The sequence below is a fragment of the Gossypium arboreum genome, chromosome 7 (assembly GCF_025698485.1).
Source record: "Gossypium arboreum isolate Shixiya-1 chromosome 7, ASM2569848v2, whole genome shotgun sequence".
NCBI classification, from domain to species: domain Eukaryota; kingdom Viridiplantae; phylum Streptophyta; class Magnoliopsida; order Malvales; family Malvaceae; genus Gossypium; species Gossypium arboreum.
Genome location: NC_069076.1, coordinates 66,943,335 through 66,959,212, shown reverse-complemented (window position 1 = coordinate 66,959,212; position 15,878 = coordinate 66,943,335).

Genomic DNA, 15,878 nt, shown 5'->3' with positions numbered 1-15,878 from the left:
AAATATGTAAAATTACGTAGGACGCTAATTATTAATAAAAATATGAAACAATCAAAATTGAACACTTGGTAATAAAAATTTTATAATTTCTTTATATAGATATACCCCTTGTCACGTGTAGCGAAATATAAAGCGCAAAAACAACAAAATCGATAGTGAACTCAGCTTAACATATAACCTAATCCTGGCCTATTACTTGTAGCAAACGAATCTTTGGAGTCTGAAAAGACTAATTTAATCAGATTAACATCATTTCCCTTTTTAACTTATTTTATGCCTTTCTTTTTTCTTTTTTTATGAGTATTTTACAACTTTCAGCATCCAACTTAACACCCATTTTCTTGAATAGTTTTCGACTAAAAAAAGGATAAACACAATTATTTCAATTATAATTATTTATTTATTTATTTAAGTTATAAGTATATGACGGTACAAAATAATTTATTACAAACATTGAATTAAATAAACATCTCAACAAATTAACTAAAGAAGATATTAATTTAACTCAATAAATTAATTTAACTCAAACCTAATTCACTAATACATGTCCCATAGAGGTGAATCTCTCACAATGGACGAATCTCTTACTGAACAAAGTTAGCAAACATCATATCATGGTATAGTGATGAACTTCACACTGGATATATATGAAATGCATATAGGGATTCAGACTCGTTAATTACCTAGTTATTCTAAAGAGTCATATTTTAAGATATTACATCACCATCACTATAAGGAAACTAAGTAAGACCTCATTGTCAGCAGGCTCTAGACATGCGGATACCTTGGCCTATTAGTATATAAGCTCATGACAGCAGCTAAAGAAGAGAGATCTTATTCTTCATTCTTTCTTTTCCAAAACCCAATCATCAAAATACCCTACCAAACTTCAGTAGCTCTTCACCTTAACCTAAGGTGAACCACCACCCAAACAACTTTTTTCTTCCCCATGTTAATCTTACTAGTTAATAGGTTTTTACTTGGTGAGACTTAAATTTGAGATCTCAAAATTCCTAATATCTCAACCAACCTTACCATTAAGCCAAATTGTCATTTGCATTTTTTTAAAATTTCATTAAGATCTTAAAAATCCCAAGACCTCAATCTTACCATTTAATCAAATCATCATTTGCATTTTTTAAAAAAAAATCATTGATTACTATATACTTCCATTTGGGGCGAAGAAAATAAGATTATAACAAGGGTGGATTCAAGGGATAGATAAAGACATTATTCTCACTAGTTCAAATGGTTAAATACTAATTTTAGTCCTTCTTGAAGAACTTTAACCACTTGATCATTTGGGTTGGTGGCCCATTCTAAACACTTTTAATATAAAATTTATGTCTTGTCCCTTAAGAACCTTTAATTTTATTTGGCTTTCTAGTATAAAATTCTTGACTTCACCTTTCATAAAAATATATAAAATTAATACAGTCAAGGATTGTCTCTCACTCAAACTAACTTAAATCTCTTTGACTTAACTCCTTATCTATTTTGCAACATTAAGATTGCCATTTAAGCTATTTATTTTGAAAACAAATTATGAAATTATTTATGGGCATAAAAAGCCTTATAATAAAACTTCTTGTATTTTAAAATAAAATTTCAATCCTTTTGCAATTGAGTTGATGTTTAATTAACTTGTGACACTAACTCAAACAAGAACTATATAAGTATTATTATAAATACAACATTTAAATTGAATATCAATTCTAAGGCATTAAATATACATATTTTTCAACAAATTTTATCATAAATACAACATTTAAATTGAATTTTTATCATAAATATGATCTTTTGTTGAAATTCAAAATCATTACAAGGCCTAAACAAAACACCAAAAATAAAGGAGAGCATAATTGAAAATCAAAATACCAAAAATCCATAAATACCATGTTGTGGATGGAAAAGTTCATGGACTGCAATGGGGAGAGTGTCATTTACTCAATAACATGTAACATTGGGATCTTGGTTAGATTATATGACAAGTGAAGTTAGTAATGAAGAAGAAAAAAGGGTTGATGTTACCTATGTGTGGGATGTGACCTAAGGGCTTAGAGCTAGGAATTGCTTTGTGGACTTCTCAAACTCTTCTAACTCCTCAGGGGAAAGAAACTCCTAAGTGAGTTGAAGAAGAAAAAGAAGAGGTAGAGACTTAAGGATCAATGTTTAGGTTCCAAGGGGGCAGAGAGAGGACTCTACAAACTCTTCAAACCCCTTCAACTCCTTACTGGGAGGATCAACGAATCTTGCAGTATTTAAAGGAGCTAGGTGCTGAAACTACATAGGAGATGAGTAAGGCATGCTTCGTTGGCTCCTCTAAATTCTTAATGGAAGAATTGACTAATCTTGTAGTATTTGAGGGAGAGAAACCTTGAAGGTGTAAAAGAGATGAGTAGGGCATCCTACACAAACTCCTAGTGGATGATGGGTCTAGGGTTAGGTGTTGAAAGGCCTTGGGGCATGGAAAGGCCTTATCTTTGGGTTATTGAACAACTTACTATGGTCAATGACTCATTAAATTTGTAATGCCCCCGTACCCAAGACCATCGCCGAAGTCGAGCACGAAGTGTTACTAAACTTAATTCATCAATTAAACAACTTAAACAAATTATTACCAACCATGTATGACAACCAAGCATATCACATCACCAATATCAAACATAACATAAATAACTAGATTTATAAGTCAGAATCATTAGCTCACTAAAGACCAATATATTTGGCCAAATTATAATAACACATGTTATAAAATTAGGTCCCTATACATGCCACTCACTTGATAATTCTAGCATATGTGTTTATACTGTCAAGGTGTTGGCTTGATAGTGTGATGCTGCCTCGACGGTCTCCAACCCTAAGCTAACCTGACAACACTAAAAGAAATGGAAAGGAGGGGGTAAGCTTTATGCTTAGTAAGCTCACATGAAATAATAATAAGCAATTTACTAACATGCTTCCCACAATAAAACTAACTCATTTGTACATTTACACATGTTCTGGTTAAGTTGTTTTCTTGAGTAACAGTCACTAAATCATTTATATTTAGAGATACGGAACTCCAAATTAAGATTCGTAAATTTTTCCAAAAACTAGACTCATATATCTTTCCATCATCAAATTTTCATAATTTTTGGCCTAGCCAATAAGTACAGTTTATTATTCAAAATCTCCCCTATTTTGCTGTTTAACAGCTTCGACCTTTCTTCACTAAAATTTATTTATCTCATAGTACAAAACTTGGATGATGTTCTCGTTTATTTTTATTAAAATTAGACTCATCCAAGATTCTAGGTATATAAATTATACCCCAAAATTATTTTTATATAATTTTTAACAATTTTCCAAGTCAGAACAGGGGATCTCGAATTCATTCAGACACTGTCTCACAAGAATTCAAATATCACATAATATGGAATTATTTTGCTTCCCATGTTTCTTTTATGTGAAAATAGACTCAATAAACTTTAATTACATATTTTATTTGAAATTTAATTCAACTTCCACAATTTTTGGTAAATTTTCAAATTCATGCACTGCTGCTGCCCAACACTGTTTTACTACTAAAGTTCACTTTTGCACAATTTCACTTAATCCATTCTATTTTACCGAGGTTTGCTCAAATATCGAGCATATTGCTCATAAATTTAAATAAACATATACTTGCACTTGTTCATCACACAATCACTTTCACATTTATTTTCACTTAATCGATTTCCCGTTGAACTCATCGGAATAATAACAAATACACAATTGTTTGCACATTTTCTCATTTCCACACTTGTAGCCGAAGCTATCTGGTACGCATAGTAGCCTGCACTTAGTACTACACATGCGACCAATTATCCGGTACACGTAGTAGCCTGCACTTAGTACTACACACGTGACCTAACCATCTGATACACATAGTAGCCTGCACTTAGTACTACACACGTGATCGAAGTTATCAGGTACGCATAGTAGCCTGCACTTAGTACTACACATGCAACCAACAATCTAGTACACGTAGTAGCCTTCACTTAGTACTACACACGTGACCTCACAATAGCTCATTTGTATCGTTTCTATTCGGAAGGTTCAATCGGAAAATTCCTCACTTTTCAACATTTTATTAAATTGTCCGTAATCAATTTAAATTCATAATTTACATCAAATAACCATTTGATAGGCAGCCACATTTCATATGATATCAAAATATATTAACATAAAAAGAATCGATAGATTATTTATATACGAACTTACTTGAAGTGTCGATCTCACTATCCATAGTACCAATTGTCCATTCATAGTATAATAAGATACAACTCAAATAGCAAATCAGCTTTTAAGAATTTACATAACATGTATCACATATTTCATATATCACTTGTCATGTATCATCATTTTCTTGCATTCAATGTAACATTCTTTCATGTCATATTTCCACATCATAAACACCATTCCATCAGCTTTTCCAATATATTAAATCATACAATATATGCAATAATAGTTAGAAATATAATTCAAACATAACATTGCATTATTATTATCATACGAACTTACCTCGATACAAAGTATTAGCAATCGAGCCTATTCCTTGTAAACTTTGTTTTTCCCTCGATCACGACTTAAATCTCGTTTCTCTTGATCTATAATGCCAAATTAATTTATTTAATACATACATTCATCAAAACAGCCTTTAATACGAACTTTGGAAAAATTACCATTTTGCCCCTAAACTTTTGCATAATTACACTTTTGCCCCTAGGCTCAGGAATTAAACTTCATCCCTTATTCTTATGTTTTATGACATGCTGATCATTTTTCCCTTCTATGACAACATCAAATTCTCACTCTAACATGCACTTATGACTATTAGGTATTTTTACCGATTAAGCCCTTTTACTCGTTTTCACTTAAAACCGAGTAGCACAAGTTGTCTAACATAATTTAAAACCTCGTATTCTATCATAAAACACCAAAATACACAAATTTCACCTATGGGTATTTTTCCAAATACGAACCCTAGGTTGAATTATTGCTAGCATAAGCTTAATCAAGTTACCGGGATTCCAAAAATGTAAAGAACTTGAAAAACGGGGCTAGAATGGACTTACTATTGAGCTTGGAAAGCTTGAAAACCCTAGCCATGGCTTCCCCCATGCTAATTTCGACCTCCATATGGAGAAGATGACCATTTTGTGTTATTTTTCCCATTTTATTTCATTTAATATACAAATGACCAAAATGCCCTTACTACTAAACTTTCAAAAAAATTCCATCCATATCCAATTTTTGTCCACAACTTTAAAATGGTCTAATTACCATTTAAGGACCTTTGATTTAAAAAACTCATGACAATTAAACACTTCTAACATGTAAAACTCAACTTTTGCACTTTTTACAATTTAGTCCTTTTGACAAAATTGAGTGCCCAAACGTCGAAATTTTTGAATGAAATTTTCACGAAATCATTCCGTGAAATCGTATACCATAAAAAAATAATAAAAATGAAATTTTCCTCATCAAATTTGTGGTCCCAAAACCACTGTTCCGACTAAGCCTAAAATCAGGATGTTACAAAATTCCTCTTAGGGTGCGAGGAACTTGTGGCTATGGTTTTGAGGTTACCTAGGCATGCAATTTTGAAGAAATAAAAGTCTTGATTTATGGTTTCTGTGTGGTTATAAGGGCTTACGGGCTCTTCAGCCCCTTTCTTTGATGTTTGATAAGGAAACTATGGTTAGTGTGTGTTGAAAGTTTTACCTTGAAGACACACTCCAACACTCAAGGCATATACTTGAACAAATTCAAAAATATTATAGAAAGATAATATAAAGAGAAACCTTGTGATTAGGTGACTTATAGGATGATTACAAAAGGAAACTTGAGTGTTAGGTACCATGTAACAACCCGTTTTTAGTCAAATCGAAACAGTAGTTGCGGGACCACAAATTTAAGGTAAAAATATTTATTTTATTATTAATTTAAGGTCTATATCATGAATATATGATTGTTTGAAAGTTTCGTTTAGAAATTTTATCGTTTGAATGCTTAATTCAGTAAAAAGGACTAAATCGTGTAAAGTGTAAAAGTGGAGTTCTATTAGCTAAAAGTGTTTAATAGCTATATAACCTTAAATTTAAGGTCCTTATGTTGCAATTATACCATTAATAGAATGAGTGGACATATATGGACATATATTAAGGTATTTTAAATGATTTTATATAAGGTTAATATAGTAATTCATTAAATAAAGGTCAAATAATTAAAACAAAAGACAAAATTTTTCATTCATCTTTCTTTCAACCGAAATTAAGAAAGAAAAGAAGTCATGGATGAGCTTTGAAGGTTCGGCTAATGCATGCTTCAATTGTAAGTGATTTTTGACTCAGTTTTTAGTGATTTTTATGTTTTTGAGTTCGTTGTAGCTCAATCTATCTAGCCCGTACCTTCGATTTCAAAATTGTTAACATTTTTAAGAGTTTTCATTGATGTATATATGTTTTGTATGATGATTTATGATGAATTTTAAATGTTTGATGATAGATATACAAGTTTAGTTAAGTGATTTTTAGTGAAAATGAAAAAGAGGGATTAAATTGAGAAATGTGTAAAGTTAGCGGTTAAAATGTGAAATAAATGAAAAATATGGGCTTCTAGGGGAATAATAGTAATTCAGCTAACATGGGTATATTTGGAATTTCATTAATTTGTGATTTTATGAAATAAAGACTAAATTGTTAAAATGTGAAATATTAGGGGCAAAAGTGTAAATGTGTTTTAAAGTGTGTTTTGGACTAAATTGAATGAATAGATGATTAAATGAGTTAATTTTGAATATATTTAGATCAAGAAAGGAGAAATATAGACTTGGATCGGAGAAAAGATAAAGTACTTGATTAATCGATAATTTCATTGTTTATACATTCGAGGTAAGTTCGTATGTTATAATTTCATTTCTAATGTATTCTTTATGCTTTGATACAACATAAATTGTGATTATGTGACTACGAATAAGTTTGGAAATGATTCGATTATAATTCGACAGTTGGAATCCCAATTGAACCTTAGGAATAGTTTAGGATACTAGTGACATGTCATTAGGGGATACAATAAGTTTAAGTTGACTTCGGGCCATGATATAGCATTTTGGTTGTGAGATAAACCGATTTGGCTTCGGGCCATACATATCAACTGATTTGGCTTCGGGCCATGATATTAGTATTTCGAAGATAAGTTACCTTGATTTGGCTATGGGCCATGATATAGGTACTAATCATGTGAGACCCTTGAGTATCCGACTTCTATTCTGAATGGTTCAATAGGTAAATGAAAAACGGGAATGTGCATGAGATTAGTACGAGATTGTACAAGTATGTGCATAAACCATATTAGCTTTGAATCAAAGAAATGGTGAAGAAAGTATATAGTTTAGTGAATGAGTTATTGAAAGGTTTGTTAGTTGATGTGAATTCCTATATTTATGATCAATGGTTGAATTATGTGTTAGGATTATATCGAATTTATGTCATACGAGCTTACTAAGCTTTATAGCTTACTTCGTTTATTTTTCTATGTTTTATAGTGAATTCAAAGCTAACTCAGATTCAAGGATCGTTGGAGACATCATCACATTATCCACCTATCTCTCGGTACCTATGAACTTGGTATTTTAAGTATATGGCATATATAGGGACTTTGGTCATTTTGGTTATGTTTTGGTAATGACTTTGGCCAAATGAATTGGCTTGTAAATGTACATGTTTTGGCCTGTATATATAATCATATGAATTGGCTTAGGATGGTGAATTTGATTATGTGTGTGCAAATGACTTTTTTTTTTGAGTTAGTAAATGACCTATATTGTGTGATTGAAGTTGGATTTATGATGCTTGTTGTGAATAGGTAAATTGAATGTCAATAGATGATGATTTGTGAATTGGTATGCTTTTGAAATTAGACTAAATAATGCATATTTGAGTTTAGTTACATTGATGTTAAAGTAATTGGTATTTGGTATGTTTTGAATGAGTAAAACATGAGTTTATAAGCATGTTGGTTGTTAGTATTGGAAATGGTATATTTTAGTCTTAGTTGTGGTTGATTTAGATGCCCATATATGCTATGAATTTGTACCATTTGGCTTATGTGGGTACATTCAAGATTGGGGTGACAAAATGGCTTGGTAAATAGCCTATTTTTGTCCACATGGACAGAGACACAGGCGTGTGTCTCAGCCGTGTGTGACACAAGGTTAAGTACACGGTCGTGCGTCCCCTGGTGTTGAATTTGAAAACAAGTCAGTATGCTCCACATGGCCTCACACACTGACGCGTGATTTGGCCGTGTGGCATAAGTCAGTATACCCTACAAGTTTGGCACGGCCTAGCACACGGCCTGACACACGGGTGTGTGTGGCATTTTTTAGAGCACATGGACTAGCCACACGGGTGTGTGTGGCACTTTTTAGGGCACACAGACTAGCCACACGGGCGTGTGTGTTGGCCGTGTGACCCAAGTCAGAGAGTTACACGGGTTGGGACACAGCCATGTGCTCCATTTCAAATGTCTACACAGCCTGTGACACGAGCGTGTCTAGTGGTTGTGTGAGACACACAGACTGGGTACACGGGAGTGTGTCCCTTGTTTTGAAAAAAAAATTCAAAATTTCGTGAAAGTTTCTTAAGTTATCGGTTTAGTCCTGAACCATTCCCAAGGCATGTTTAGGGCCTCGTAGGCTCGTATTAGGGACAAATTGATTGAGATTGAATGATGAATGTTTGAATTGAGAAAATGTTTAATAAATGGCTGTTTAATTGTTTTATAAGTTAGGCAATGCTCCGTAGCCCTATTCTGGCGTTGAATACGGGTGAGGGGTGTTACATGCCATGCTCTCATTGGAGACTTAGAAGGCATGGCATCGGTGCAAAAGATGCTCTTTAAGTCTTAAATTAAAGGATCTTTACCCTTAACATGGGTCTTCTTCACCACAATAGACTTCTCCTATTGATCTTTCGACCATCTTTTGGGCTATTAATATTTTATTCCTCAATATTGACTCCCTTTTTAGTTTAGAAATGTGTAAATATTCCTGAATATTGTGGTATTTCTCTTTATTTCCTAAGGTAAGGTAGCGTGTTTTTCCTTTGAAGGTAATGTAGGAGACTAGCTTGTTTCTTTCACTAAGGGAAACAACTATTCTTATTGGATTTTTACTTGTCACGAGGTCCCTTGTTATGTTAATTTGTCTATCTTTGGACTCCATTGAATCAATGTACGTTGCTTTCTAAAAAAGGTGATCATTGTCATGTAAGGGACTCATTGTCCTTAATGTCCTTTTTTGTGTGATCATTTTGTCAGTTGTCTTAATGTTTCTTTTGGCACAAAACTACAAAATGGATACTTTTGACATAGGTTCTCCTTAAAGGAAAACATAGTGTGATGATTTTTCGTATCATTCATGAATTACTTCTTATATGTCTTCCTAAGTTTCCTAGTATGAGGTCATGATGCCTTCATAGCTTCCTCGAAATGCCAATAAAGGTTCCTTTGTAACGACTCGATAGACAAGGATGTCGGAAAGTATATTCTCGGGACTCCATTTCTCGTAAATATTTTAAATAGATATTTAGAAAGTTAGTTGTGTAGTTAATTAGGTTTCGGTTAAGCGAATTTATTTGAATTAAAAGTAATTAGGTATAAGGACTAAATCACATTTGAATTAAAAGTTGAATTATAGATTAAAAATTAATTAAAGGGCCAATGTAGTAATTATCCCTATATATAGGTATAGTGGACAATATATGTTATAAAAATATGTTATAATATTAAGAAATTTTAATTATTAAGTTAAATGTATATATATTATATAATAATTAGTATAATAAAACAAAATAGGTATTAAAATAAAGAATAAAGAAAAGAAATAGAAAGACATGCAAAATTAAGAAAGAAAAAGAGGAAGAAAGAAGAAAGGAGTGACACACGACCTAAGGGCTTCAAACTTTCAAATTTCAATTGGTAGTCAATTTAATCCCCTTTCTTGTAATTTTTATATATTTGAAATCCTGGTGTTAAGTACTACCAGACCCATGTCAAAAATTTAGTAGTTATTAAGATTTTAAATGTTGTTAATGTTGAATAGTTTTAGTATTAAAGATTAAATTATAGATTTTAAGCTAGAATTGAAAAAGGATTAAATTGTAGAATAAATTATAAATTTTGAGTAATAAGGACTAAATTGTGAAAATTTTGAAATTTAGGGTTTAAGTAAAAATAGGAGTTCATTTATTTAAAGTGAAATTTGTATGAAAATATAGAATTAAATGTAAAGAATAAAAATTAGTCTCGATTTAAGGACTAAATTGGAATTTAGGAAAATATTGAGTAAAATTGAAGTATTCAATATGAAATTGAATTGTGTTGTATTGATAAATTTTAATTGTTTTAATTTCGTAGCTAATGTCGTACCGGAATCCTCGACTAAAAAGGGGAAGGATAAATCGATGTCGAATAGTTCAGAATTCATGTTTTTTATTTCTATAATCCGAACCTAGTTGTTAATTATTGTAATTCGATTTAATGCATATGGTAAGTGTTTGAGGTGAGTATTTGACATTTTGATAGTTGATTGAAATGGATTGAATTGGTAAATAAATTATGAATGTATTGATTATTGAATTGAAAAGAATATATGTGCTAATGTGAAAGTTGGATATTTATTATTATAGATTGAATTGAATTCATATGTATATGTGATTAAATGAAAATTTTATATTGGATATTGGTTGTTTTTGAAATGTGAAATTAAACCCTATTAACTGTATTGGGCTGAGTCAGATATAGATGGCATGCTATAGGATAGAAAGAGTAGTTCATGGATTTCTTCGACTTCGAGTCGATGAGGCACTGGGTGCCAATTTGCTTCGGTTTAACCGATGAAACACTAGATGTCAATGTATATAGCGCTGGGCGCAGTTATTACTCCGGATTTATCCAATAAGGCACTGGGTGCCAAATTGATATGTTGGTTGGATCCTTGTATCCGTCCGAGTCTGAGTTATGTTAATAGGGGTAATTAAATAAAACAATTATATAATTGATATTGGATGATATTGTATGTGAATTGAAAATGGGATAGAGATTTGAAACATTAAAATGAGATATGTTGTGACTAAATGAGATACATGAGTTATGTACTCATGAATTGAGTATTGAATGGCTAATGCCAATGTATAAACAATTATGGTTTGATATGTGAATAGCTATTTATTTAGCAATTGTGGGAATTGGGACATTGTTAATCAAATAAAAGATGTTAGCATGTGCAATTTGAGTGTAGTACGAAATGATGTTGAAATGATGTACTAATATGTATGGATTCAAAATGTTGACATATGATAGTTGTGATCTTAGTCATTAATATGTGTTTATATTTCAATTGTGCATTTTGTATTCTCTTATCTTTAAATGTTCGGATTATAGAAATATCACTAAGTTTTACTCAATGTACAGTATTATTTTTCGTGCGCAGGTCAGGTACTTCTCTTTTGATCGCCGATTTAGCATCCAACAACAATCCCGAACTCAAATGTGGTGATGTTTATCTTTTATGTCGGCATGTACCTAGGATGTCTAGATGATAGTTATTTTGTGGATGGATTGTAAATGAGGTTATAAGTGTAATGTTGGTTTGATATATATATATATATATATATATATATATATAAACATGTGCTTGTGTTTGAATCCATAGTATGGTACGGCCGTGTGAACCCTACAGTTAAAATTTTTTCTAACTTCTCCTAAAATTTTCAAATGCTCTCGATTTTGTCCCAAATCATTTCTAAATGATTTTAAGCCCTCAAAAGATTTAATAAGGGATTCTATGCATGTTAATGATAAATGATATTATGATTTTTTTGGAAATGTTTGAAAATGAATGATTTAAATTATGATTACTCAATAATACTCTGAAACCCTATTCCGATAACGAATACGGGTTAAAGGTGTTATATCCTTAGTTACAACATTTCTTTCCATTGTTTTCCATCATCTCCTCTACCTTCATTTTATCTTTGTAGATCTTGGTACGTGACTATGTGAGAGTGTGAACTCCTCATTGCTAAGTTCACATGTATTTCTTTTGAAGGGATTCTGTAAACTCCATGAATTCTTAAGATTCCTTTGGGTCTTTTGTGTCATTAAGGAGAATGAAACATTTTTTCATTTTGGTGTATTAATTGGAGGCCAGTATGGCAAATGAACCTCCAAGAATCACAATATAAGAGATGTCATCATGCAGAATGGGGTTTATAACAACCCGATTTTCAATTATGCCGAAAAAGGCAGTTTCAGAACTCCATTTTTGTAAATCAGGTTCGTAAATATTCATATTTAATATTTAGAAAGTTAGTATAAAAGTATAGTAAAGTTTGGTCCAGTAATTTTGTTGAATTAATTTTTAATTTAGGTGTAAGGACTAAATTCTAAAAGTCTAATCGCGATAGATTTTTAATTAGCTAAAGGTTCAAAATGGTAAATAAACCATTTTGTTACATCAAATAGTAGATGATGATGTTAAATTCCACTAATTTTGATTAATTGTGATTAAGTTTTAATTAATTAAAGTTTAATTAAGTAATTAAAGATTTAATTAACGTATATAAGATAAATTTTAATGGGCTTTTCCCATCTTCTTCATTTTACCTAACCGACCATGCTTTGAAAACCTAAGAAAAATCAATTTTGAAGCTCAAGCTATTTAGTCCCTAATTGGTAAGTATTTTTAGCCATTTTCTTGTAATTTTTATGTTTTTGAGGTCATGAGAGCTTGATTTAGCTAGCCCATATACCAATTTACAAAACTGCTAAAGTTTTTGAAAGTTTTCATTGTTGTTTAAGTTTTCATTGTTGTTTTCTTGAAGATTTTGGTGTTAAATTGATAGATTTTAAGCTTTGATTATGAAAAATGACATTGTAAAGTTTAATTGTTAGTTTTGTATATTGGGACTAAAATGAATAAAATGTAAAATTATTGTAAAATTTAGATATAAATAGAAATTATAGGGTTCCTAAGGGATGTAACTGAATTCAGTTTTCAAATCAAGGGTCAAAATTGAAAGATATAGTTATTTCAATTTTAGGGACTAGATTGAATAAAATATAAAAATTTAGGGTTATTAAAAAATAAGATTGTATAGCTTCATTTAATGTCAGGGAATATCGAATAAATGTTTGGTATTGATGAATTGAATGGAATAATTGTATAAATCAAGAATTGGATCAAATCAGAGATAATCGAAGAAAAGCTAAAATTACCGATAAGTCCTTGAATACTCAACTTGTTTTCTATTTTGATTAGGAAGTTCATGTGGTATTTATTTATATAGGTTGTTGTGTATTTGGTTTACAATTATATATGTTTTTGGATGTGAATTGGTTTAAAAAGGCTAGAATTGGACTGAATTGTAAAGAAATGTTTATACATACAGAAGATGCCCATATGAATTTAGTAAAGGTTAGGATATGATTGACATGCCAATAGGGTTCTATGTGCACTTGTACGGGATTGATTATAGATATTACCGAGTTCCAACATTTGTTGCAGACTCACATGTACATGTGACACAAGTTTAGCTCAGACGAGTAACCTGATGTCGTTTTAAAGGTTTAGCCCGGACAGGTATCTTGACATGTTTATATTCAACTTGGACAAGCAACTAGTGTGGTGTAAATACCTATATTTCTGAGGCCATTTACTAGAGTTGATCGGGTGAAAAAACTATATAAAATGAGAAATTGATATGGAATGAAGCAAACTTGATGTACAAATGGATAAAAGTTGAATTAAGTATGAATAATGCATCAAAGTAATGAATTTGATATGTATGTGACTGAATCATTCCTTGATTGATTGTTGGATTCCATCAGCCTTTTCTTCATTGCAAAAAAAAAAAAATCATCCTCAAGAAAAATGTCGGTGGAGACCAAATGTGAAATGTAACAAATGTGGTGGACAAGCACATGGAAAGGATTTGTAGAATCAGTAGAAGGATGAGAAAACTAGCATAGTGGCTAACCAATACCAAGAGGAGAATTTGTTTGTTGCAACATGTTTTACAAGTAGAAGCACTTTTAGGAGTTTGGCTGGTGGATGGTGGTTGTACAAACCACGTGACAAATGATCAAGATCTTTTCAAGAAACTTGATAAAACAACTATGTCCAAAGTTAGAATTGGAAATGGTCAGTATATGCCAATAGAAGGAAAATGAACAATAGCCATAGAAAGCCAAACATGTTTAAAGCTCATTTCTAATGTTTTATTTATGCCTAAAATTGATAAAATTTGTTAAGTGTTGGACAACTAATTGAGAAGGGGTTCAAAGTCTTTTTTTGAAACCAAATATTGCTTAATTAGAGATGCTGAAGGCAAAGAGGTGTTCAACATAAAACTGAAAGGCAAAATTTTTGCCTTGAATATAGTAGAAGATGAGCAAGTTGTCTTTTCACAACAAGAGAGCAATACAATGCTTTGACACAAACAACTTAAGCATTTCCATCATAATTTTTTGCTCTATGTGCAAAAAAAAAAACCCAGATTGTTTTTGGGCTTCTTGACTTAGAAGAAGAGTTTCTTCTATGTATGGTATGCTAATATAAGAAGCAAACAAGACTCCCTTTCCCAAAAGAATCAACTTGTAAAGCAACCAAAAGATTACAGTTGGTCCATATAGATGTTAGTGGACCTAAAAGACATCGTCCTTGAAAGGGAGTAAGTACTACATTGCCTTTATTGATGATTTTACAAGATTTTGTTGGATTTATATCATTGCTTACAAATATAAAGTTGCTGATGTATTCTGAATATATAAGGCTTTAGTTGAAAACCAAAGTGAATGCAAGATACAACAGAATAGAGTACACATTTGAAGAATTTAACAAATTCTGTGAAGATGTAGGCATTGGCCATCACCTCACTGCACCGTACACTCCACAAATAATAGGGTCATAGAGAAAAAAAAAGAACGATATTGGAAATGACAAGATGCATTTTACATAAGAAGGGGTTGCTAAAGAATTTCTAGGCTAAAGCGGCAAATACAACAATATATCTGCTAAATAGATTGCCAACAAAAGCATTAAAGAAGCAAACACCATTTGAAGTTTGATTTGATTATAAATTGTTGCTAATGAGTTTAAAGACTTTTGGTTGTTTGTTTTTTTCTTATGTACCTCAGATGAAAAGATACATGTTGGATAAAAAGTCAGAACCAGAGGTCTTTATTAGATATAGCAAACTTTGAAAACTTATAGGATCTACTTGCCACATACTAATAAAATTGTTGTAATCATACATGTAAAGTTTTTAGAAAAAAAGAAGTGGGTTAGGATGAGTTGTGTCAAAAGTATTTTGATGAAGACATTGATGATTTCCCAGTTAGCGGCATAAGGACACTTCACTACATGAAAATAGGGCTTTAGTGGGGTTTTTTTTTTTGCTTTTAGCGGCGTTTTTAAGCGCCGCTAATACTTTTAGAAAGCGCCGAAAAAAACGTCGCTATATGTAACGTCGCTAAAATTAGCGGTGTTTGTTTGAAAAAAACGCCGCTAAAAATCATGACTTTTAGGGCACTTTTTTAAAAAACGCCGCTAAAGACCGGGACCTTTAGCGGCGCTTTTATAAAAAACGCCGCTAATTTGCCCAGTTTTTCAATATGTATTTTTGCACCTATATCCAACCCTCCTGCAAGAAATTCAACCAAAAACAGCAAATATACCATGAAATCCAACCAAAACCATAAATTTAAATAATACAAAATTATACTGAAAAATATATTATATAAATTGTAAATGAATATTCAAAATATTCTTACAATAATGTTAAAAGTTA